We start from the raw sequence: 23,018 nt of genomic DNA on the forward strand, positions 1-23,018 counted from the left end.
AACGCTGGAAAGAGCCTGAAGAAGAAAGGTAAATACATTTATAAAAAATCTTTAAAAAAAATGAAGTTGCTTAGACATGACCATTATTTAACATACTAATTGTTAACTTAAAGATGAACCACCCCTTTAATGCAAATTTAAAACATTTCTCAGAGGGCTTGTGATCAGTGTATGGGGGGGGAGAAACATTTACATACTAATTTACATATTGTCTCTCCCTAAGGAGCACAAGGGAGGTACTGAGTGGGATACAGTTAGTAGGGAGAGTGTAGGTAAGTGTTACAGCTCTTTTACTATTTGTCTAGCAGGTTCGTACTCTGTAGGAGCCACACACTGTGTATAATGACAGAATTGCCTGGTAGCTATAAGCTCATGCTCAGACAGGTTTCAGCACACTCTATAATTTGTATCTAACACAGGGAGTGTCTTAGAACAGTTTTAATGGTTTATAATTTTCTAAAATATTTTTTGTTTTTGACTCTGAGTACCAGTCAGCAACCCTAGGGTGAAATGAATACATTAAGTGATATACCTATAATGCTGCTGAGCTAAATACCTACTAGTTGTCTAGTTTTTAGAAACTAGTAAAACTAGAAAGTTAAAGGACCAGTAACATCAAAAAATTAAATTGTTTTAAAGTAATAAAAATATAATGCAGTGTTGCCCTGCACTAGTAAAACTGCTGTGTTTGCTTCAGAAACATTACTATTGTTTATATAAATAAGCTGCTGTGTAGCAATGAGGGCAGCCATTCAAAGGAGAAAAGGCTCAAGTTACACAGCAGACAGCAGATAAGCTCTGTCTGTCTAATGGTGTTATCTGTTATCCATTAGTTAACCTGTGCCATTTAGCCGTTTTTCAATTTCCGTCATTGCTCCACAGCAGCTTGTTTATATGAAGTATAGTAGTGTTTCTGAAGCAAACATATCAGTTTTACCAGTGCAGGGCAACACTACATGATATTTTCATTACTTAAAAACACTTTCAGTTTTTGGTGTTACTGTTCCTTTAATGTAAATTGCAAAACTGCTCAGAGGGCTTGTGATCAGTGTATGGGGGAGAGACACATTTACATACTAATTTACATACTGTCTCTCCCTAAGGAGCACAAGGGAGACACTGAGTGGGATACAGTTAGTAGGGAGAGTGTAGGTAAGTGTTACAGCTCTTTTACTATTTTTCTAGCCGGTTTTTACTCTGTTGGAGCCACACACTGTGTGTAGTAATATTATTTTAATTGGATATTCTAAGCATAAGAAATTGATTTATGTGAATGGTGCCGAAAGATTTTGTTTTAGATTTTTCATTTTTCGTTTTTTTTTTCAAGATAGTTGCAGTTTTACACTGCTAGTATCAAGCATTAAAAATTCATTAACTCTAGGATTAAATGACTAGAGGAAGCAGAGACAGTTAGGGCTTCAGATTCTCCAGACTTTAAACTTGTGCTGTTGAGCCAAAAGCTAAAATCAGTAAAACACTGCACTGAGGAAAGTAAATAAGCTCCATAACTAAATCATTAAATTGCTAATAACTCTGTCATTATACACAGTTTGTGGCTCCTACAGAGTAAGAACCTGCTAGACAAATAGTAAAAGAGCTGTAACACTTACCTACACTCTCCCTACTAACTGTATCCCACTCAGTACCTCCCTTGTGCTCCTTAGGGAGAGACAGTATGTAAATTAGTATGTACATTTATTTACCTCATAGATCACCGTGTTTTTTGTGGTTTCAGAGATATTAGCAGTTTTAGACAGCTAGTAACAGACTTTTAGCTCAGCAGCACATTTTGTAGCTCAGAATCTCTGCAACCCTCACTGTCTCTGCACTTGTGTTCAGTTAACCCTCAAAAGCCTGGTAACAGCAGTCTAAATCTGCAAATATCTATGCCAGTCATGTAATGCTGGGGGGCTGCACTGTGTCTGTAATAAAACACTGGGGACTCCTCTATACATGATATGAAATGCTGGAGGGGCAGTTATTTATATATTAAAACTTGTCAAACAAGCAACATCTATGATTAGCCAATGGGCATTATATTCACTAGTACTTATTTATTAATTCTATCTTTATACACAGTCACATGATTACAGTACAGGTATATATATATATATATAAAACAAACAAGGGAAAGTTGTGCTCACCACTAGTTTTTAAAAACATTAGGCGGGGGTGCAATGAGGGTGTGACCACAAAATCCATATAGACAAATACAAGATTCCTCTGCACTCAACCCATTATCAATATATTTAAGACAGAGACATTTTGTGCTACTGCTACTGAAAAATGCCTTACCCTTTAAACAAAACAGGGATTGTTTGTCCATATATTGCAATATATTTAAGCTGAACAACTACGTCAAAGTCATCCCATATCTGGCCAGTCCTATGCTCAATTTCATCTGATTCATTAAGAATTCTATGGTTTAATTATACATTTTATAAAAGGGACGAATACGTTTTACCTGCAACTTACTTGCTGCTTTCAAAGTAAAACTCCCAAACTTGGCTGCCCTTTTATTAGACACCAGTGGGATCACCTGACTATAGCTGGGTAGGGGTGGGAGCTACAACATGGAGCTGGTCACTGCTCTTGTATAACTATAACAAACAAGGAAAGTTGTGCTCACCACTAGTTTTTAAAACATTAGGCGGGGGTGCAATGAGGGTGTGACCACAAAATCCATATAGACAAATACAAGATTCCTCTGCACTCAACCCATTATCAATATATTTAAGACAGAGACATTTTGTGCTACTGCTACTGAAAAATGCCTTACCCTTTAAACAAAACAGGGATTGTTTGTCCATTTATTGCAATATATTTAAGCTGAACAACTACGTCACAGGCATCCCATATCTGGCCAGTCCTACGCTCAATTTTCATCTGATTCATTAAGAATTCTATGGTTTAATTATACATTTTATAAAAGGGACAATCCCTGTTTTGTTTAAGGGTAAGGCATTTTTCAGTAGCAGTAGCACAAAATGTCGCTGTCTTAAATATATTGATTAATGGGTTTGAGTGCAGAGGAATCTTGTATTTATATATATATATATATATATATATATATAATATATTATAATATATATATAATATATATATATATATATATATATATATAGATACTACATTAAAGGGCCAAACCCCATTAAATAAGAGGAGAATGTGCAACAAGAACAATCAGTATGTAAATGAGAGTATTCTGGAGAATTTTGCCTTTCCCAGCATTTTCTAAGAGAGATGCAGTTTTACACTGCTAGTATCAGTTATTTAAAAGTCAGCAACTCCGGGGTTAAGTGAATAGAGGAGAAGCAGAGACAGTTAGGGCTGCAGATTCTCCAGATTTAAAAATGTGCTGTTAAGCCAAAAGCTAAAATCAGTAAAACTTTGCCATAAACACTGCACTGAGGAAATTATAAAAGCCTCATACTTCATTAATTAAACCACTAATAATTCTGTCATTATACACAGTTTGTGGCTCCTACAGAGTAAGAAGCTGCTAGACAAATAGTAAAAGAGCTGTAACACTTACCTACACTCTCCCTACTAACTGTATCCCACTCAGTACCTCCCTTGTGCTCCTTAGGGAGAGACAGTATGTAAATTACTATGTAAATTTGTCTCTCCCCCATACACTGATCACAAGTCCTGAGCTTAGTTTGCAATTTGCATTAACTTTCTAGTTTTAGTGGTTTCTGTGATATTAGCAGTTTTAGACAACTAGTAGCAGGTATTTAGCTCAGCAGCACTACAGATAAGTCACCTCATGTATTCATTACACTCTAGGGTTCCTGGTACTAACAGTCTAAGGGACTGATTTATCTAATATCGAGTTTGCTGTTCTTCCATGATTCAAGAAAAATACACAGAAAAAACAATGGACCTGAAAAATTTGTATTATCTGAAACCACAAATAGTTTTTCATTTTTTATTAAGCTGTGCAGATAAGACATTGGGGTTCAGCCCACACTAACTACAGCTCCTATGAGTGAACAAGGAGTCTGCCTGGTTTTAGGGGTCACCCAAACATTTCCTGAATTATCATTTCTTCATGCAGCAGGTCTGCACCCAACACTGGCTGACACTCATTTACATATTGGAAAGTCTGCACCAATCACAATCCTGTATTCTGCACTTTCATCATTTTTATTTATTGTATAAATTCCATGTCATTTCCCCATAGACTTGTAGTGTAAGTGGGGGGTCCCTTGGTGCAGATCTGGGGGGGAATCATGTGACTATCTCTCCCTAAGGAGCACAAGGGAGGTACTGAGTGGGATACAGTTAGTAGGGAGAGTGTAGGTAAGTGTTGCAGCTCTTTTACTATTTGTCTAGCAGGTTCTTACTCTGTAGGAGCCACAAACTGTGTATAATGACAGAATTATTAGGTAGTGATAGATTCACATGAACAATATTACTTATAGGTAAATATTATTATATTCATCTGTCAGTGTCACATTTCATAACTGAAAATGTTTTTATGTAAACTAATGCAGTGAGTTTCTTAGAGCAGTTTTAGGCTTTTTGAAGGTCAGTGACCTTTAGGTTAATTGAATACAGGGAGGGCAGAGACAGTAAGAGCTGCTGACACTCTGATCTACACAAGGTGCTGCTGAACTAACAGCCTGATACTAGCTGTCTAAAACTGCTAATACTTCAGAAACCACTAAAACTAGAAAATGAATGCAAATTGCAGAAGTGCTCAGTGGGCTTGTGATCAGTGTATGGGGGAGAGACACATTTACATACTAATTTACATACTGTCTCTCCCTAATAACAACAGTTATTAATTATTTGTGAAAATATTTGGCGCTAGAGCAGAATCAGTAGCCCTAAAATGAACTGGAGGAATCAGAGGCAGTTAGGGCTGCAGATTCTCCAAAATGTGCTGTTGAGCCTAAAGCTAAAATCAGTAAAACTTTACCACAAACGCTGAGAAAAATAACTAGCTCCATAATTAATTAATTTACTAATAATTCTGTCATTATATACAATGTGTGGCTCCTACAGAGTAAGAACCTGCTAGACAAATAGTAAAAGAGCTGTAACACTTACCTACACTCTCCCTACTAACTGTATCCCACTCAGTACCTCCCTTGTGCTCCTTAGGGAGAGACAATATGTAAATTAGTATGTAAATGTGTCTCTCCCCCCCATACACTGATCACAAGCCCTCTGAGCAGTTTTGCAATTTGCATTAACTTTCTAATTTTAGTGGTTTCTGAGATATTAGCAGTTTTAGACAACTAGTAGCAGGTATTTAGCTCAGCAGCACTACAGGTAGGACACCTCATGTATTCATTACACCCTGCGGTTCCTGGTACTAACAGTCTAAGGGGCTGATTTATCTAAAATCGAATTAGCTGTTCCTCCATGATTCAAGAAAAATACACAGAAAAAACAATGGACCTGAAAAATTTGTATTATCTGAAACCACAAATAGGTTTTCATTTTTTATTAAGCAAAACCAACCTTTTGGGTTTATTAAACGTTTTCCTGATTTTCTAGCAGACAAATTATGAAGACCCAAATTATGGAAAGATCCCTTAACTGGAAACCCCCAGGTTCTGAGCATTCTGTATAACAGATCCCATACTTGTATATAAATCTAATGGGCCTTTGTTTGTGCACAGATATTCCCTGTTGAAGCAGAGTTATATAAGGGGAGTTGTGCAGATAAGAGATTGGGGTTCAGCCCACACTAACTACAGCTCCTATGAGTGAACAAGGAGTCTGCCTGGTTTTAGGGGTCACCCAAACATTTCCTGAATTATCATTTCTTCATTCAGCAGGTCTGCACCCAACACTGGCTGACACTCATTTACATACTAATTTACATACTGTCTCTCCCTAAGGAGCACAAGGGAGGTACTGAGTGGGATACAGTTAGTAGGGAGAGTGTAGGTAAGTGTTACAGCTCTTTTACTATTCGTTTAATAGGTTCTTATTCTGTAGGAGCTGCAGAACTTAGCAGAAAATCTGAATTGCTATTGCTTTGGGTTCACAATAGATATTGTAGATATTCTAAGAATATGGAATATATGTATGTAAACAGGTGCAGAAAAATTCTTTCAGGATTTTTGCAATTTCCCATTTTTAGGATTTTCACAGAGTTGCAGATTTAGACTGCTAGTACCAAGGATTTAAAAGTCAGCAATTCTAGGGTAAGTGAATAGAGGAGAAGCAGAGACAGTTAGGGCTGCAGATTCTCCAGACTTTGAAAATGTGCCATTGAGCCAAAAGCTAAAATCAGTAAAACTTTGCCACAAACACTGCACTGAGGAAAGTAAAGAAACTCCATACTTAATTAATTTGCTAATAATTCTGTCATCATACACAGTGTGTGGCTCCTACAGAATAAGAACCTACTAGACAAATAGTAAAAGAGCTGTAACACTTACCTACACTCTCCCTACTAACTGTATCCCACTCAGTACCTCCCTTGTGCTCCTTAGGGAGAGACAGTATGTAAATTAGTATGTAAATGTGTCTCTCCCCCATACACTAATCACAAGCCCTCTGAACAGTTTTGCAATTTGCATTAACTTTCTATTTTTACTGGTTTCTGAGATATTAGCAATTTTAGACAGCTAGTAGCAGGTATTTACTCAGCAGCACTTAATGTATTAATGGCACCCAAGGGTTGCTGACTGGAACTAACAGTCTAAAACTACAAATATCTTAGTAAATTAAACTACTAAAACTGTTCAAAAATTGTTAAGCAAATAGAAACCTATTGAGCAAATTGCAAACTTTACTCAAGAGTTTAAGCATGTAACTATCTAATAATTCTGTTATTATACACAGTGTGTGGCTCCTACAGAGTAAGAACCTGCTAGACAAATAGTAAAAGAGCTGTAACACTTACCTACACTCTCCCTACTAACTGTATCCCACTCAGTACCTCCCTTGTGCTCCTTAGGGAGAGACAATATGTAAATTAGTATGTAAATTTGTCTCTTCCCCCCCCCATACACTGAACACAAGCTCTATGAAAACTTTTGCAAATTGCATTCATTTTCTAGTTTTTGTGGTTTCTGAAGTATTAGCAGTTTTAGACAGCTAGTATCAGGCTGTTCAGCAGCACCTTGTGTAGATCAGAGTATCAGCAGCTCTCACTGTCTCTGCCCTCCCTGTATTCAATTAACCTAAAGGTTAGTGACCCTCAAAAGCCATTACATTAAAGTCATTTTTGGTTATGACATATTTAAATCTGGATATTTATTCATTCTGTCCTTATATACAATTCAGTTGTTTTCTTTTTTTAATTAAAAAGCTTGAGGTTGTGCTTTCATTCACCCCAAAAAGTGCACCCCCTTGCTGTCTCTCCCTGACTCTCAAAGCCTTGTATCAGCAGTTTAAAGTGAAAATATCTCAGATAATGATACAACTGGATATTAATATGGATCACAAATTGCTATAAGGAGCTCCCTGCATTAAATTATATAAAATCATCTTTCTATTAAAGAATATTTGTAATTTTTTTTAAAAGCCACTTTATAAGTAATTCCAATTGTATAACAATCTAATCATTCTGTCTTTATACACAGTTTGTAGCAGCACTACAGGTAAGTCACTTCATGTATTCATTACACCTTAGAGTTGCTGACTGGTACTCACAGACTAAAACTACAAATAATTTCAAAGGTTATAAACCATTACAATTGTTCTAATAACCTCCCTGTACCAGTTTTTGATCTAAAAGCACATTAAAACCTATTTGGTAAATTGTAATATTTACCCATGAGCTTGAACCTATATCTATGTAATAATTCTGTCATTATACACAGTTTGTGGCTCCTACAGAGTAAGAACCTGCTAGACAAATAGTAAAAGAGCTGTAACACTTACCTACACTCTCCCTACTAACTGTATCCCACTCAGTACCTCCCTTGTGCTCCTTAGGGAGAGACAGTATGTAAATTAGTATGTAAATTTGTCTCTCCCCCATAAACTGATCACAAGCCCTCTTAGCAATTCTACAATTTGCATTAACTTTCTATTTTTTCTGGTTTCTGAGATATTAGGAATTTTAGACAGCTAGTAGCAGGTATTTACTCAGCAGCACTTCATGAATTAATGGAACCCAAGGGTAGCTGACTGGAATTAATTTAAAACTACAAATATATTAGAAAAGTAAACTATTAAAAAATTGTAAAGCAGATAGAAACTAATTGAGTAAATTGTATTCTTTACTCAAGAGTTTAAGTTTATAACTATCTAATAATTCTGTTATTATACACAGTGTGTGGCTCCTACAGAGTAAGAACCTGCTAGACAAATAGTAAAAGAGCTGTAACACTTACCTACACTCTCCCTACTAACTGTATCCCACTCAGTACCTCCCTTGTGCTCCTTAGGGAGAGACAGTATGTAAATTACTATGTACACTCTGCACACACATTATGAGGCTGAAAACACAATATTTTGAATTTATTTTAACTGTCTCCCCCCCATGTACTGATCACAAGAACACGTCCTCTGAGAACTTCTACAAATTCCATTTATTTTCTAGTTTTAGTGGTTTCTGAGATATTAGCAATTTTAGACAGCTAGTATAAGGCTTTTAGCTCAGCAGCAACTGTATTCAGTTAACCCTAGACTTGCTGACTTTCTAAAGCTTGGGACCAGGAGTCTAAGGTTCCGGCAGACGTGCACATCACTAATAACAATACATTTGTAGCTTTACAGAGAATTTGTTTATAGATGGGGTCAGCGACCCCCCAATTTCTACCAATATGACAATAAAGTTTACTTTGAATTGAACAGGTAAATAAATTTAAAAAACTATAAAAAAATGAAGACTATTTTGATTTGACCATTCTTCCTTTTCAAAACTTTTTTATTGGTTAACATCATTACATTCACTTACATCATGACGTAACCTTTTCCCTTTTTTTTATTCTTTTTCGGGTCACAAAGGCTCATCTACGCAGAGGGAAGCGCCAGCTTTACAATCAGTTACAATATATGATGACTTAAACATTTCAGTTTTCAAAACTGTATTCCAATATATATTTAAACTAACAAACGTATCCGTCTACAGCTGTGTATTCTTTTCATTTTTGTATCCTACAGTATATTCTGCTAATATAATGCTTTAAGGTATCCAAAGGTTCCGTCATACAGATTCCAACTCAATCTGCCGTCATTAGCCAATTTGGGATATAAGTTACACATTTGTGCTACAGTTTCTCCATATAATTCCAGTATTACATATTAGTATATGTTATCCAAGGCATCCAGATCTTGCTATAATATATTTATCAGTTGTTACACTTAATATTCTCTCATTGATCATTATCAGCTCTTTCTATGGCCAAACATAGTTATAGGAATTGTATGTTTTTTTCCAGGAAGCCGCAATGGTTTGTTTTGCTGCTATGAAGATAAATTGTAACCATTTTCGAGTATGTTTATTTAATACTGGAATTTTTGTATTTAATAGTACTATCAAAGATTAATTCTTGTGATTGAATCTATTAAAGTGACCAAAATCTAGACGCCTCTCTACATTGCCACCAAGTGAGTAACATCGAACCTTCCATACCACAATTTCTAAAGCATAATGAGCTGGAGTTAGGATAATATTTATGTCGTTTAGTAGCACCAGGTACCATCCAGATAGTACTTTATATTGTGTTTCTTGTGCCAGAAGATTTATTGAACTTTTATGTGTAGTCTCCCAAGTTTGCTGCCAAAAAATGGCTTCTATTGTCTTGTTCAGCTCTTTTTCCCATTGTTTAGTGTAAACTGGAAGGGAAGGCGTGGAGGTGTTTAAAATTTCCTTATATAATAAGATTATTATTCCTCCACTACATGGGAATTTAATACACATTTGTTCCCAAGCAGTTGAAGTTAAAATGTTACTACACCCTTTGAAGAGTTAATTGCGGTGGAGGTGAAAACTAACCCTAAAAAAGCTTTTTTAAATATATTAATAGTAAAAAGATGCAGGTTGAGAGTGTTGCTCCATTAAATAATGGTACCAGTCTGGTTGTAACAGATACAGAAAAGGCAAATGTGTTAAATCAGTTCTTTTCTTCAGTGTATACAATAGAGGAGTCTGAGTTCCCAGGCTCACTTAATAACTGCACTAATGGCTCAGCTCAGTCTAGTCAGTGGCTGACTCAGGATATGATTCATAAAGCTTTAATACAAATTAATGTAAACAAGGCTCCAGGGCCTGATGGCATACACCCCCGGGTTCTAAGAGAGCTTAGTTCAGTTTTAAACCAGCCCCTATTTCTGATTTTCTCAGATTCACTGTCATCTGGTATGGTGCCTATGGATTGGAGAAAAGCTGATGTTATTCCAATATTTAAAAAGGGATTAAGATCTCAGCCTGGCAATTATAGGCCAGTAAGTCTGACATCTGTGGTGGGCAAATTATTTGAAGGCTTGTTAAGGGATCACATTCAAAATTTTGTCCTAAAGAATGGCAGTATGAGCAACAATCAGCATGGCTTTATGAAGGATAGGTCATGTCAGACGAATTTGATTGCATTTTATGATGAGGTAAGTAAGATTCTGGATAGTGGGGGGGCAGTAGATCTATTTGGATTTTGCCAAAGCGTTTGATACTGTGCCCCACAAACGACTGCTTTCTAAACTAAGGTCTGTTGGGCTTAATGAAGTCGTTTGCACGTGGATAGGAAACTGGCTACAGGATCAGGTACAGAGGGGGGTTGTTAATGGGACATTCTCTACTTGGAGTAAGGTTCTTAGTGGGGTCCCTCAGGGCTCAGTATTGGGGCCACTTTTATTTAACTTGTTCATTAATGACTTAGGGGAGGGTATTGTAAGTAATGTATCACTGATGACACAAAACTATCAGCCCAATTAATTCCATCCAGGATGTGGCACTTGCAACAGGATCTTGACTAACTGGCAATCTGGGCAGCTAAGTGGCAAATGAGATTCAATGTTGATAAATGTAAAGTCCTGCACCTGGGATGTAACAATATCCACTTATACCCTTAATGGGACTGCACTAGGCAAATCCATAATGGAGACGGAGCTTGGAGTCCTTGTAGATAATAAACTTGTCTGTAGCAAGTAATGCCAGTCAGCAGCATCAAGGGCAAATAAGGTCTTGACTTGTATTAAATGGGGCAGAGAGTCACGGGAGGAGGGGGTCCCACTGTATAGAGCACTGGTAAGGCCCCATCTAGAATATGCCCTACAGTTTTGGTCTCCATCACTCAAACAGGACATTATTGTATTAGAGAGGGGACAGAGAAGGGCAACTAAGCTGGTAAAGGGAAAATCTTAGCTATGAGGAAAGACTGGCCAAATTGGGGATGTTCACTCTGGAGAAGAGGCGCTTAAGGGGAGATATGATAACTATGTATAAATATATAAGGGGATCATATAATAATCTCTCTAATGATTTATTTACCAGTAGGTCTTTCCAGCTGACACAAGGTCACCCATTCCGATTAGAAGAAAAGAGGTTCCAGCTAAATATTGGGAAGGGGTTTGTTACAGTGAGAGCTGTGAAGATGTGGAATTGTCTCCCTGAATCAGGGGTACAGGCTGATACATTAGATAGGTACAAGGAAGGGTCGGATGCTTTATTCACCAGTAGCTCCTCCCAGCAGACAGGAGGGAGCCAATGAGATTAGAGGAGGGAAAGGGGTGTTACAGGAGAGCTGGGAAGTGAATCAGGGGTACAGGCTGATACATTAGATAGGTATAAGAAGGGGTTGGATGGTGTTTAGCAAGTGAGGGAATACAGGGATATGGGAGAGAGCTCATAGTACAAGTTGATCCAGGGACTGGTCCCATTGCCATTTTGGAGTCAGGAAGGAATTTTTCCCCCTCTGAGGCAAATTGGAGAAGCTTCAAATGGGGTTTTTCGCCTTCCTCTGGATCAACTGGCAGATAGGTAGTTAATAAATAATAATAAAAAAAAAAGGTTGAACTCGACGGACATGTGTTTTTTTCAACCTTACTTACTGTCACTATGTTACTATGTTACTTTATTGAGAAAGCGTTGGATTTGAAAATATCTAAAACATTCAGTTCCCGGCAGATAGTTTTGTATGGCTATATAAGCCCATTTTACAATACGTTGTAGACCCAGAAATTCACTTACATATTAGATTTGACCATTCTTTAACATACACCCCTTTAATGCAAATTTAAAAAAATTGCTCAGAGGGCTTGTGATCAGTGTATGGGGGAGAGACAAATTTACATACTAATTTACATATTGTCTCTCCCTAAGGAGCACAAGGGAGGTACTGAGTGGTAGAGTCCTGCGCGGGTCCATTTTTTGGGACCTGAACCCGACCCGTACCCGCAACCTGCAATCCGCAACCCGCACCCGCAACCCGCATTCTTACCCGCTTGGACCCGCAACCCGACCCGCAAGTACCTTCTCTGCAACCCGGACCCGCGACCCGCTGACCATCAAGAATCAGGAAGTGCTGTCATTATAAACCGGAAGTGACATCATCGGAAGTAGATATGATCAGAAAAAAAGGGAGTAAAACCGGAAGTGCTGTCATTGTGTACCGGAAATGACATCATCGGAAGTGGGCGTGACCAGAAAAAAGGAGCAAATATTTATATTGAGAAGACCCGCAGCCCGACCCGCAACCCGCAGAACCGCCGACCCGCGGGTATACCCGCACCTTGAACTTCAACGAAAAACCCGCATGGTACTGCAGGTTTTTGCGGGTAACCCGCGGGTACCCGACCCGCTGCAGGACTCTACTGAGTGGGATAAAGTTAGTAGGGAGAGTGTAGGTAAGTATTACAGCTCTTTTATTATTTGTGTAGTAGGATCTTACTCTGAAGGATGCACAAATTGTGTGTAATTATTGATTTTTTAATTGGATATTCTAATAATATGCAATCAATTTATGTGAATGGTTCTAAAAGTATCTTACAGTGGTTTTAGATTTTTTTGTTTTGTAAGATAGTTGCAGTTTTAGACTGCTAGTATCAAGCATTAATAAGTCAGCAACTCTAGGGTTAAGTGAACAGAGGAGAAGCAGAGACAGTTAGGGCTGCAGATTCTCCAGACTTCAAAAATGTGCTGTTGAGCCTAAAGCTAAAATCAGTAAAACTTTGCCACAAACACTGCACTGAGAAAAGTAAATAAAACTCATACTTAATTAATTTGCTAACAATTCTGTCATTATACACAGTGTGTGGCTCCTACAGAGTAAGAACCTGCTAGACAAATAGTAAAAGAGCTGTAACACTTACCTACACTCTCCCTACTAACTGTATCCCACTCAGTACCTCCCTTGTGCTCCTTAGGGAGAGACAGTATGTAAATTAGTATGTAAATTAAAAACACGACAACTTGAACATAAATTTAACCCCCCAGATCTCTGACAAAGAAGTTTCCTTCCTTGATTTGAGTATTAGCAAGAGTGAGAATGGGGAAATAATAGCTACAAATTCCCTATTAAATCACTCAAGCTTCCATCCAGCGAGTGTAAAAAAAGCTCTACCCGTTGGGGGATTCCTAAGGTTAAGGAGAAACTGTTTATCACAAGCCCTGTTTTAGATAAAGGAAGTTGTCAGGAGAAAGAAAGAGGCTGATGTTCTTCTGTTTAGTAATAAAATTAGAAACCTTTCTCACATCTTTCCTAAGCAGAAGAACATCAGCCTCTTGGTGGCGCTGTTGTAACTAAATTCATTCATAGTAACACTACATGTTTCCCTAGACGTACTCCATTTCAGTACGTTACGGGATAGCCCCTCCTCCCTGCTCCAATTAGAAGGAACCTCCCCAAGCCTTTAAAAGGCCACCACACCCACCTACCGGCGTCTTTTTTTTCCTTCTCTTATGCTCTTGGCTTTGTTCTCTGAACAAAGGCCTCAATCATTAGAAGCAAATTTTTGTTTTTCTCTTTTTATGCCTAGGAAAGCATTAGGCCTGCCCGGAAGGCGTCCTAGGGACAGGGGTTTTGGTCCATGGGACCTTTTTCCCCCCAGCACACTACCTCAGACCTGGAGTCTTCTGAACTTCAGCTCTTGAATCAGGTAAGGCACTGAGGTGCAATGTTTGCTACTCCTTGTCTGCCTGTATTTCAGTTGCCTTCCTGTATTGCTATCAAGAGCATTGGGTGGCAGGTGCTTGTCCCCCCATTCGTGTGCCCTCCCGACCTGCCCAGAGGGCCTCAGGCGGCACTGGTGTATGTGGCCCCTACACCCCATTTTTACGAATGGGCGAGGGAGGTGGCAGTTAATTTAGGCTAATTAGTTAGGGGCCTGAACCTTACTGCCCCCTGTTACCTTTGTTTTATTTTTGTTTTAATGGGGGCAGGTCATGGCCAACTGCCTCCCTCAACAGACTTTCCTAAGGTGGAGGTAGTTAAAATAATAATAAAAAATAAAAAATATAAAAAAGTTTCGCTATAGGCTTCATGTTATAGCAAACTTGGGCCTGTGCAGGAAGCACCAACACTAATTATCCAATTCGCCTCAGTATAACCTACGCAGTTGCTTTGGGTTCCCTGCCTATACAGACACCAGCTGAGTATAATCAACCCCCCACTGAGTGCAGACACCAGCTGAGTATAATCAGGTCCAGCTAAAGCAAGTGGAGATGGCCCCGCCCACTCTCTAACTCAGCAAGCGAGGAAGCTGCAGCCTCAGGTAAGTCCTGCTGTTGTCAGTAAACTTGTGAGGCCTGTTTTCCTGTTAACAATAGTGTCCTGGAATTTGTGACATTAAAGGGTCAGCTTCCAGCCTTGTATAATGAGCAGCAGGTAAGGAGTGTGTCCATATGCTGTTCTGCAGTGTACTAAAGTCTAACTAACTGCTTGCATGCTATATATTCATATGCTTATCTGCACTGTGCCTGGTTATGATTGTTTCCTGCCTGAAAGCACAAGCCATTTACAAATAGGACACCAGTAGCCCTATTGAATATGGATCACTGGGCTGGGGGGGCTGCTAGGCTCTGATATATACTTGCTATAAACATCAGATAATCCATAATATGTATTGCGCTATTTTTGTTCTGCATTCTATGTTTTGGCTATTGCTCACATAGAACAGGTAGCCATAATGGAGGTCGAGCAAAGGTCTGGCTGAATGCTAGGGCCTGATATAAGCTTGCTCTATACAGCAGCTAATCTAAACTATGGACCTCATGTTTCCGTGATTGTACCTGTGCTCCTATTTTGTTCTACAGCTTAAGCTCTGGCTATTGCTCACAGGTAAAACGTGGCCCTACAGGATGTAGAGCACAGGTCTGGCTGGCAGCTAGGCCCTGAGACATGCTTGCTCGAAGCAGCAGCTAATCTAACTATGTATTTCATATTGCTGTGATTGTACCTGTGCTACTATTTTGTTATACAGCTTATGCTCTGGCTATTGCTCACAAAGAACACGTAGCCCTGCGATATGTAGAGCACAGATCTGTCTTGCTGCTAGGTCCTGATACATGCTTGCTATAGGCAGCAGCTAACCTAATTATGTATTACATGTTTTCTGCAGTTTACGATTTGGCTATTTCTCTCATGGAACAAGTAGCCCTAATGGATGTAGAGCACAGGCCTTTTGAGTTGCTAGGCCCTGAGATATGCTTGCCCTAAGCAGCAGCTCATATAAACTATGTATTTCATGTTACTGTGATTGAATCTGTGCTTATATTTTCTTCTGCAGTATATACCCTGGCTATGGCTCACCTGGAATAGGTAGCCCTAAGGTATGTAAAGCACAGGCCTGGGAATGTCTAGGACCAGATTTACGCTTGCCCTAAGCAGTAGCTAATATTTTATGTATTACATGTTGCTGTGATCATATCGGTATGCTCCTATTCTCTGCAGTATGATATGCTCTAATTATTACTCACCTTGAACCAGTAGCTCTAATAGATGTACATCACTGGACTGGGTGGCTATGAAGGTCGGATATAGGTTTGCTCTGACTGCAGCTAACCTAAACTATGCATTACATGGGGTTGTAATTGTTTCTGGGGTACATTCAGGTTTAATCCAGATGAGTACTGATAGGAATACCTACATATGAAGGTCTTTTCATTCCATGGCATTGCTCCTGGGATAAGATATGGCTTAATAAATTAAACACTAGGCAATATTTTTTCCCGATGGCAGGTAAGCTTAACTTTGTCTTGATAAACACTACAGGAGTTCTGAAGCCTGTCTGTCATAAGGATTGCTGGGTTAACAATAACCACAGGTATGTACTACTTTTGGGACCATTGAATGTACATTTTTCCAGATTCAGCAGCCTTGTATCACCGATCACTGCCTGAACGAATGGAGGACCAGATAATTTCTTTGCCCAGTCAATTGTGCAGTCTATTACTACCCACGCAGCTCGAGCTCTGGGGTCGGGTACTGTGCTCTACCAGGAGCTTAGGACTCTGACCGAGGTACATATTATTATCACATATTTTAATATATGCTTGCAACATGGCCCACATCCTGCAGGGGGATTCTACTGCCTTCAGAACAAATGCTCAATTAATGGATAAACTCCATAATACAACTGGTCTACCAAGCAACATATATGTTTGCAGCTATAAGAGGGCCATAGGCAGGTGCATATATTTTATTATTAAGGCATGTATATGAGTGTGTATATATGTTTGCACAGATATCTATATATGATTTGTGTCCTTGGGATGGGTTCTTTTTTGGAACCAGAAACGTTGGCTCAATAAACCTATATTTTTATGCAACATATAGTATTTTTGAAGATTCCTGGAACAATCAGTACTTGAACTCTTCATCCATAAGTTTCACTATAGCAGCCAGGACATCTGGCTAGTTTCGAGGGGTGCAACCTGTGGAAATTCCATATTCATAGGTTTAAGGAGAACAAGGTATACAGTTCTCTATGCTTGCTGAAGGATCCCCAGATGTATTTCTACCGTTTTTTAGGGTGACTCCTTGGTGCCTCCTACAAATTAGAGAGGGGAGCCACTACCCAGTGTTATTCCTATACTATTTCTACTGATATTCTTAATGTCAGGATAGAGGGGACATTTTATCTGCCAATACAGGGTGTCTATAGAGACAGGGTACACATACATATCAGGCCACTGGGAATTTGCATAAGGTATATATTTCAAACCAAGGGTTTTCAGGCTATAGGAGTCCTCCAAAGTGTCTTGTTAGTCCATAGAGATGACCTCTGTTCAAGTCTGGCCCAGGATAGGGATATTCTGCTTATACTACCTTATACTATCATCAAAACGGCTTTGTGACTTAAGGCTCTGTGTCCAGAAGGCACTTATTTTGGGCCCATTTATTTTATTTATTTATTTATTTTTTCTTCAATTCTCAAACCCCTAGTTAGTGGTTTTTTAGAATACAGGGCCGGCTGTTCTTCCACACCAGATAGGTAACTGATTGGACAGCAGATGGAGGCATCCTAGGAGCGTTAATTATTTTCCCTCTCTATGTCTGTGCCCTCTTGGAACACCAGCAGTTTTGGATCTTTCCTCCTCACAGTTACATACTGCAGTTGCTACTTATCCTATTGCTTCGGCCGAAAATGTACTTGGCTCTTCTGAGCAGGATCATAGTCTTCCCTTAAGTGGGACGGTTGCAGTCATTACAGTAGAGTGTAATCTCTTACCACTTCCAGTCATTAATTTCATTGAGAATGAATTAAGGATAGTTTATGTATCTGTCCTACAGGTTTGTCTAGCTTCAAATGGGAGGCTTGGAAGTATTTTTTTTGTCTGTTTTGACCATGTCTGTCACATTATTCCCTATGCTAGGGGGATTACATTTACACCTGCTGAAAATTGTGTCTGAAACATTCGCACAGAGCTCAATGTCCAGGTAATTTCCAGATACAACACTCCTATTATCCTGGTTTGTTCTCGGATTCACATTCCTGTGCTACTCCTGATACATATGACCCAGCATGACTCTAGTAGATCAGAGGCCCTTCTGACACTTACTGGAACATCCATAGTGTCCCTCCAGTTCCAAGGTCAGCCTCAACGATTAAATATGTAGTATAGTTGATTCCACATCTAAGTGGGTCCCTTATGGGTAGAGAGAACACAGGTTTGTGGGTGACTATAAACATTTATCCAGGGCATATAATCTGCCTCCATAAATCTTGGAATTAGTCCTTTAGTTGCACTGTGGTTATTGGGATCTGTAACCTTAGGGGTATTCAGTTATACCTCTCAGAGTACTAGGTTGGGTCAACCAACAGGGGCTCTTTCTTAGGTACTGTAGTTGCTCAACTCTTTACAGTTAATTGAGTCTGCCTCATCACAGGACCTTACACAGGGTAAGGAATTCTAATCCCAATTATTTTCTCAGGTGCCCTTGTCTCCGATCTTTAGGATCTGCTTTCTGTTAGAACAGTCCTGACTAACATGCATTCTGATATGAAGATATTTATGGTACTGGCCTTGGGTACCTGAGGGTACATTGGATATCCTACATTTATGGATATATCCTAAGCAGATCATTTCTATATTGTGTCTGTTTTGGGTTCTTACTCCTACCAAGTGTTTCTTACAGGTACCTTGCAATTTGCACTGAAATTAGGCATACATGTGATGAATGCTTTTTGGTGAGTAGGAGAGTAAGTATTTCAGCTTGCTGAATTCGCCTTTTACAGGACTGTCTTCCTCTCTCTCTCTTCTGGAGGGTGAAGTGGTGGTTAGTGAGCTAACTTGTTCCTCACTCTCAGTGGGCTAACATCTCTCTCTCGCGCTCTCTCTCTCTTTCTCTATAGTATATGCTATACTATAGCTCTATTCTTAGCCTGGTGAACTTATTCTGGGGTTTTCACCTGGACTCTCTATATTAAGGTAAGGAGTTTGCATGATGGTGGACTATCTAGTCAGAGATACTCATTTCCTTATTACAGTTTCTTCTTAAAGCATATTCCCTCCCATGGGATAACGTTAACTTGCTATGTCCCGTAACGTACTGACATGGAGTACGTCTAGGGAAAAAGGAAGATTATTTCATACTTACCGAGATCTTCCTTTCCTAGACGTACCCCATGTCAGTACACCCGCCCTTTCTTTTCCGGTAATTTAAGAGCTTGTTACAAAGACGCCGGTAGGTGGGTGTGGTGGCCTTTTAAAGGCTTGGGGAGGTTCCTTCTAATTGGAGCAGGGAGGAGGGGCTATCCCGTAACGTACTGACATGGAGTACGTCTAGGAAAGGAAGATCTCGGTAAGTATGAAATAATCTTCCTTTATCCCTTAATAACTTGGAATTAAAAATAAATAAATAATGAGTGAACATTGCAAAAGTCAATTTTACATTCACTTATTTTTAAGGTTTAGTTATCCTTTATTCTATTTTCTCTCCAAGAACTGATGGGTTTGCGGTTTTCTAGGTTATTAATATCCTCTCCAATATAAGACTAGGGAAGGTAAAATTTGATACTGTAGCCCTTCAGTTTCTGCTTTCTCTCTCTGCTTGTTGTTCCCAGGGGTTAGTCAGTAAACAAATTAGAAAGATGGTGGAGCTGTTCCCAAAAGCTTCTCTCTTTTTTCCAGTTTCTAATCTAAACCAACTCAAGGAGTTATTTGGGGTGTTGGGCTAAGAGAACTCACTATTCATTTGGAATTAATCACTTGAAGCACGTGTCACTTTACAATCAAGTATACAGTGTCGGACTGGCCTGGCGGGACCACAGGAAAAAACCCGTGGGCCCCGACCCTTAAACCTGCCAGGCCAGACCTCTCTCACGATCTACAAAAAAAAAGTTTTTTTAGGCGCCAGGCAGCACCGTCTGCACATGCGCGTTGCACCATTCAATCAGGAGCGCCTGCAGTGATTCAATAAGCTCATGTCACTTTAAATTTATGAATTGTATGCGATTCTAGTTCTGGTTAATTAATTGGAAGCAATTTATTTGCCTTTTACATTGTTTATTTAACATTTTTAATTCACCTGAGGAGTACAACACATTTTCTTTTTACGTTTGAGGTATCTTGCAGCGATATACCAACATCTGCTTAACTTTGAGTTATTATCTCTTTGTGTAGCCAAATTGGAGGGATAAGTCAATACAATCACAATAGGGGGCTGCTTTCTTCTCTCAATAACAAGCAAAATCCATGATTAGCCAATGGGCACTATATTCACTAGTAATTATTTAATAATTCTATCTTTATACACAGTCACATTGTTACAGTTCCTGATGACGGCTTGAGTTTGTAATCTATCTATTATCTATCTATCATCTATCTATATATATATTATATATATATATATGTATGTATTTATAGAACAATTAAAAGTCCGAAACCCATTAAATAAGATGAGAATATGCAACAATAACAATCAGTATGCAAATGAGAGTATTCTGATTGGTGAGGACTGTTGACCGTATGTAAATGTATCTCTGCAGGATAATGCGCCAAACTAAAATGTTGCTGTCCCCCTGCCTTACTCCAGGAATTCCCATTTTACCTTCTGGTCCTTCTAGTCCAGCACACGTCCTATGTACCTCTGGCCTACACCAGATAGGAATTGTCTTGCCTCTCCTTCAGGATTTCCAGGTCTCACTAACACTGCTGCCCTCACTGGCAAAGCCTTGCCTCCTAAGCAACTATCTTCTTGTTGGGGTCTTGGTGACCCATTCTAGTTATCACCTGTCTTAGAAGTGTTTAGAGGGAATGAGATGAAGGTGGACAACTGTGTGGCATTGATTAGAAGTAGAATTTTCTTATATGTACTGAGTGACAGGAAGAAATTTGGGGATGATGCCGAAGGTTTCCCAGCACTGAACAAGTCTGTCCTTTATCCCCATGTCTCATTCCAGTGTCATATAATGAAGAAATAAATAATTCTCTTGACACAACATAATCGGGGCCAGTAGGGGAGGTCAGGGAGCAGTGCAGGGAGCTGGTCAGCAGGTCCCACCTCTTTATTTTCCTGGTGTCTCACTGGCCCAGTCCAACTGTAGGTGTAAGTATTGGGGGGGGGGGTGATTGCACTTGGGGACCACTGGAGCCATGATAAGGGTATAAGGTGGAAGGAAGGACTGGGGGACTAAAGGAGAAAGTAAGTAAGCTTTATCAGAAAGGTCTATATAAATACACCAGTAATCCCTCAAAGTAATGCTGCTCTGAGTCCTCTGTCAAACAGCACATTTCTTTCCTTCTATTGTGTACTCATGGGCTTCTGTATCAGACTAACTGTTTTCAGCTTAAACCTCCAGGGCTACGGCTTGAGCATGCTCAGTTTGCTCCTCTCTCCCTCCTCCCCTCCCTGCTGTAATCTGAGCCCAGAGCTATGAGTGAGCAGGGAGAGACTCAGGCAGGAAGTGATGTCACACCAAGCTAATATGGCAGCTGCTACCCTAAACAAACAGAGAGCTTCTAGAGTGGTTTACTCAGGTATGGTAAAGCATTCTGCAGAATAAATAGTGTTATAACTTGCTCTAATGCAGCTAATCTATCGGCAATAAACTGCCTCTGTAGCTTTCCTTCTCCTTTAGGGTTAGGCCACACTGGGCGTTTTGGGGAGATTTGGTCGCCTGGCAACCAATCGCCTCGTCTTTGTGGCGACCAATCTCCGCAAACGCCTTCCCTCACTTTGCGCCGGCTTAAATGAAAAAAACCCCAAAAAACTGGCACTAATCACTTGCGGCGATTCCTTTTCTGAAGTCGTCCGAAGTTGCCTCACAAGGATTCTTCGGGCGACTTCGGAAAATGAATCGTCGCGTGTGATTAGCGCTGACGTTTTTTCATTTTAGCCGGCGCAGAGTGAGGGAAGGCGCTAGGGGAGATTGGTCGCCGCAAAGATGAGGCAATTAGTCGCCTGGCAACCAGATCTCCCCAAAACGCCCAGTGTGGCCTGACCCTTAAACCAGTTACACTAGTGATTGGGGCAGTTCTTCGGGGCAAGTAAACAGTGTGGGAGGTCACACCCTTCATTCCTTTATGAATTTGTCCTTGTCAGGGACATAACGACCCCGGGGATGTGGCACAACAGGCCGAGTCACTTAGGAGTCAAACAGAAGGTGCAGATTTGGAATCTAATCTCCAGTCATGTGACCTAGATAAGAGCAGGAAATAATGGGACAGAAATGTGCAGCCAATAGGAATTCTCCATTCATTCCATGTGATTGTGCAACTGGGAGATTCTATTCTATGGGAGTGTCTCATATCCAGGTGGGTTTGGTCATGTGACACAGAGAGGATGATGGGTAAAAGGGACAGGTGAGTAAAACGATGTTATTTCCCCACTAAGAAAAAGCCAATACAAGGGCAGTCCCAGAATCCAGTCATAGATATGATATTGCAGTACCCTGGAGCTGATCCCTCACTAATACTCCTGCCACTCCCCCCAATAGCAGCAGAATGGTGTAACCCAATCCCCCTGCAACTCAATGGTCTGCCCCTCACACCCCAGGTGACCATATGTGGGTAAACAGCGGCGGCAGAGGCGTCTGTCACTTATCGCTATTTCATTGGACAATAACCGCTCCGCGCGTCCGCTGATTGGTTCTCATGGTACCGGCCTCAACAACGCCTACAACGGAGCGAGGTCAAAGCGAGGCGGGGGTAGAGAACGAGAAAGCCACAAACACAGCACGTGATTATATTTCCCCCACATACCAACGCGCTGTTTGTGTTATCAGTATATTTATTGTTTAATATCTGGAATGTCGCTCAGTAACAGATTCGGCCGCCCTGAGCCTTCCCCGGGGTTTGCAGCACGAGGCCTCCCCTATGTGTAAGAATGGATGATTCCAAGCACGTGCTGGAGAAGGGAAAGCCCAGCCTGACGCTGAGTTGTAACGGAGCTTCTGATTGGCTGATCATTGGCTGCTGATTCTTTCTCTTTCATTGTATCCAGACTGAATCACGTGTTCAAGGCTGTGAATTTAATAGGAATATAATTGATATTCTAATATCCGACCCCCCGGGACAGGGAGATTAACCCTTTGCTGTAACACTTGCTCCTTGTACCGCCAGGGGGCAGCGCTGTCTCCAGCCAATAGGGAGCCGAGTAACAAGAGGAGGGAGGAGACAGGTCAGTGGGGGAAGCGCAAGGTGAGCTCAGTCTGAGGGGAGT

General features: G+C 40.1%; 11 non-coding genes across 11 annotated transcripts; 3 read left to right on the top strand and 8 right to left on the bottom strand.

The window, feature by feature from the left end:
- Positions 1-274: 274 nt before the first annotated feature.
- On the top strand, positions 275-331 carry LOC121395852. Its single transcript, XR_005962731.1, has one exon. It is a non-coding gene; the product is annotated as a U7 small nuclear RNA (small nuclear RNA).
- An 823-nt stretch (positions 332-1,154) lies between these two features.
- LOC121395858 lies at positions 1,155-1,211 on the top strand. The gene has a single exon (XR_005962737.1). It is a non-coding gene; the product is annotated as a U7 small nuclear RNA (small nuclear RNA).
- A 340-nt stretch (positions 1,212-1,551) lies between these two features.
- Positions 1,552-1,608, bottom strand: LOC121395844. The gene has a single exon (XR_005962722.1). It is a non-coding gene; the product is annotated as a U7 small nuclear RNA (small nuclear RNA).
- Positions 1,609-3,476: 1,868 nt separating this feature from the next.
- LOC121395857 lies at positions 3,477-3,533 on the bottom strand. Its single transcript, XR_005962736.1, has one exon. It is a non-coding gene; the product is annotated as a U7 small nuclear RNA (small nuclear RNA).
- A 774-nt stretch (positions 3,534-4,307) lies between these two features.
- LOC121395851 lies at positions 4,308-4,364 on the top strand. Its single transcript, XR_005962730.1, has one exon. It is a non-coding gene; the product is annotated as a U7 small nuclear RNA (small nuclear RNA).
- A 635-nt stretch (positions 4,365-4,999) lies between these two features.
- LOC121395845 lies at positions 5,000-5,056 on the bottom strand. Its single transcript, XR_005962723.1, has one exon. It is a non-coding gene; the product is annotated as a U7 small nuclear RNA (small nuclear RNA).
- Positions 5,057-6,345: 1,289 nt separating this feature from the next.
- Positions 6,346-6,402, bottom strand: LOC121395834. The gene has a single exon (XR_005962713.1). It is a non-coding gene; the product is annotated as a U7 small nuclear RNA (small nuclear RNA).
- A 410-nt stretch (positions 6,403-6,812) lies between these two features.
- On the bottom strand, positions 6,813-6,869 carry LOC121395846. Its single transcript, XR_005962724.1, has one exon. It is a non-coding gene; the product is annotated as a U7 small nuclear RNA (small nuclear RNA).
- A 926-nt stretch (positions 6,870-7,795) lies between these two features.
- On the bottom strand, positions 7,796-7,852 carry LOC121395847. Its single transcript, XR_005962725.1, has one exon. It is a non-coding gene; the product is annotated as a U7 small nuclear RNA (small nuclear RNA).
- A 398-nt stretch (positions 7,853-8,250) lies between these two features.
- On the bottom strand, positions 8,251-8,307 carry LOC121395848. Its single transcript, XR_005962726.1, has one exon. It is a non-coding gene; the product is annotated as a U7 small nuclear RNA (small nuclear RNA).
- A 4,858-nt stretch (positions 8,308-13,165) lies between these two features.
- On the bottom strand, positions 13,166-13,222 carry LOC121395849. Its single transcript, XR_005962728.1, has one exon. It is a non-coding gene; the product is annotated as a U7 small nuclear RNA (small nuclear RNA).
- Positions 13,223-23,018: the final 9,796 nt, after the last annotated feature.

Source organism: Xenopus laevis, chromosome 7L, assembly GCF_017654675.1.
Source record: "Xenopus laevis strain J_2021 chromosome 7L, Xenopus_laevis_v10.1, whole genome shotgun sequence".
NCBI lineage: Eukaryota > Metazoa > Chordata > Amphibia > Anura > Pipidae > Xenopus > Xenopus laevis.